Source organism: Meriones unguiculatus, chromosome 1, assembly GCF_030254825.1.
Source record: "Meriones unguiculatus strain TT.TT164.6M chromosome 1, Bangor_MerUng_6.1, whole genome shotgun sequence".
Classification (NCBI taxonomy): Eukaryota; Metazoa; Chordata; class Mammalia; order Rodentia; family Muridae; genus Meriones; species Meriones unguiculatus.
This window is the reverse complement of record NC_083349.1, coordinates 163,042,928-163,045,736: the sequence shown is the minus strand read 5'-3', so window position 1 is coordinate 163,045,736 and position 2,809 is coordinate 163,042,928.

The following is a 2,809-nucleotide window of genomic DNA, read 5'->3' as shown; positions in this document are numbered from 1 at the left end:
GTGCAGACTGCTCAGACCCTGAATAATCTTTTAGCCAATGTAGCTCATGCCTTTTTGTAGATGTACAAAAAGGAATTAATGCTCAACTAAAAGGAGGCTTGATGGTGTTCCATCAGAGGATTGACCTCTTGCAGGAGCAAATTGATACCCTATGGCAAATCGCTCAACTTGGCTGTCAATGAAAGTATTCTGGACTTTGAGTCACTAGCATACAACATGAGAATTTTTCCTGTGCTGCAAATCTGTCTAAACAATTGTCTAGCTATATTTTAGGTAATTGGACTGGAGAATTCGATACTATGAGGGAGCAGCTGAGAGTGGCCATTGTCACCGTAAATTCTACCAGAGTGGATGCAGGACTAGCCACAGGATTATCATCATGGATTGCTGCAGCCATGAATCATCTGAAGGAATGGGCGGGCATGGGAGCGTTAGCAGGCCTTCTGGTGTTGGTCTCCTTGGTTTGCCTGTGGTATATATGCAAGATTAGAGTCTCACAACAGCGTAATGCAGCCATGACCATTCAGGCCTTTACAGCCATTAAAGCAGGACAGTCTCCCCAATCATGGTAGCTAAAATGTTAGGCTGAGGATGCGAGGCTAAGCACTGCACTCAGGGTCAGCCGCTTTCAACCCAGAGAAGAGCATGTCTGATTGCATGCGGGTTGATGCCCCAGGTCCCGCCTCTGAGAAAAAGGTATCGGACGGGTCTGATGCTCTTTGGGTGGATGACACCTAAATGAACATCGGTACAAAGTCCCAATTTATTTCTAATATCAGAGATCAGACCCCTACTCTTGCCTGATGCGTCTAAAACAAAAAGGGGGAACTGTAGAGAGCTGCGTAATGCTGTGCCTTAAAGATGGAGCTGGTTTCTGCCTTCCACCTTCCCGATGGTGAGTGCTCTCTGTCACAAACCACTCCATATTTGGCTAAGGCTGAGGATCTGGCTTGCTTCCGTGTATGTGGACCTATCTGCATTGCCCACATGGCACGTTGGGGTTGGCTACCCAGAGGCTATTTAAGCTGTGGGCTGGCTTTACCCAGGGTCAGATGATTGTTCAAGGTTCCTGAATAAACTGCATTGAAAAAAAAAAAGTACAGTTAGCCAAAATGAGGGGTTTCAGCAAGGAAGTTGAATGAAGGTACGACTCCTTTGGTTCACCCAGAGTATGCACAAAGTCTTATAAATTACTATTCTTTATTAAGTATATTTGTAACTTTTTATAAGCTAGTCTACCCATTAAAAATTGGTTTATGGGTGGAAATGGACATGAATGTCTTTTTGCAAGGATAGGTCTGGGACCTTGGGTGTGTGTGTGTGTGTGTGTGTGTGTGTGTGTGTGTGTGTAGATGAAAGACAGGAGAGGCATTTTAACTGTTGTCCTCTCTCTTAGCTGCATTTGTTTGAGATTTCACACTGTATATCTATTGTACCGTCAGTGGAATCAGTGGAGCCTGTATGAGGATTGGTATGAGTCATGCCAATTTCTCATGAGTTTTGGAGAGATAATTTTTTTGGTTCTGATCAGACCTGAATCTTCCACAGATATAATAGACTTGGAAACCTCTCACACACTACAAATGTGCTTTGTTGTTAAGTGTGAAAAAATAAAACCTAAAATCTTGAAAAAAAAAATAAAAAGAATAGTTTGTTCCCCAGTGAGGCTTCCATGAAGAAAACTAAATTATCATTCGCAAGTGGTTATCAATTGGAGGTTGATTCTGGGTTAGGGATGGGAACATGTGTTTTCACTTCTCCCTTTAGCTTTAGGAACCTGTCTGGTGAAGTCCTGTGCAAGGCCTGTACATGCTGCCTCATTCTCTGGGAAATCATACGCGCATTGATCCTGTTTATCTAGGGGACCTGTTTCCTGGGTCCACAGACTCTGGCTCTTACATTCTTTCTGCCTCCTCTTCTTCAGGGTTCCTTGAGGTCTGTGAAGAGGGATTTGATGGCATATCCTGTCAGAGCTGAGTGTTCTGAGAGCTCTTATTCTTTGCACATTATCTGGTTGTGGGTGTCTGTATTTTTTCCCATCTGGTGCAGGAGGAAACTCCACTGATGATGGCTGATTTCCATTGATGGTGCAGAAGTTTGCATTCTCACAAGCAATAGAGAAGTGTTCCCCTTAATTGACATCCTCACAGCATGAGCTGTCACTTATTTTATTGATCTTGGCCATTCTGATGGTGTAAGGTGAAATCGCAAACTAGTTTTTGATTTGCATTCCCCTAATGACTAAGGATGTTGTATATTTCTTAAGTGTTTCGCAGCCATTTGAGTTTCCTCTTTCGAAAATTCCTTGCTTATGTCTGTACCCCATTTTTAATTGAGTTATTGGTTTTCTTGATACCATGTTTTTAATGTTTTTTATACATTTTGAATATTAGCCCTCTATTGGATGTGTAATTGACAAAAATCTTTTCCCATTCTGTAGGCTGGCACTTTGTCAAAATGATGGTATCCTTTACCATGCAGAAGCTTCAATTTCATGAGATCCCATTTACTATCTGTTGATTTTTTTAATTTTTTATTTTTTATATTAATTACAGTTTATTCGATTTGTATCCCAGCTGTAGCCCCTTCCATATTCCCTCCCAATCCCACCCTTCTTCTCTCATCTCCTCCTATATCCCTCTCCAAGTCCACGGATAGGGGAGGTCCTCCTCCCCTTCCATCTGACCCTAGCTTATCAGGTCTCATCAGAACTGGCTTCATTGTCCTCCTCTGTGGCCTGGCAAGGCTTCTCCCCCATCAGGGGAGGCAGTCAAAGGGCCAGCCACTGAGTTCATGTCAGAGACAATCC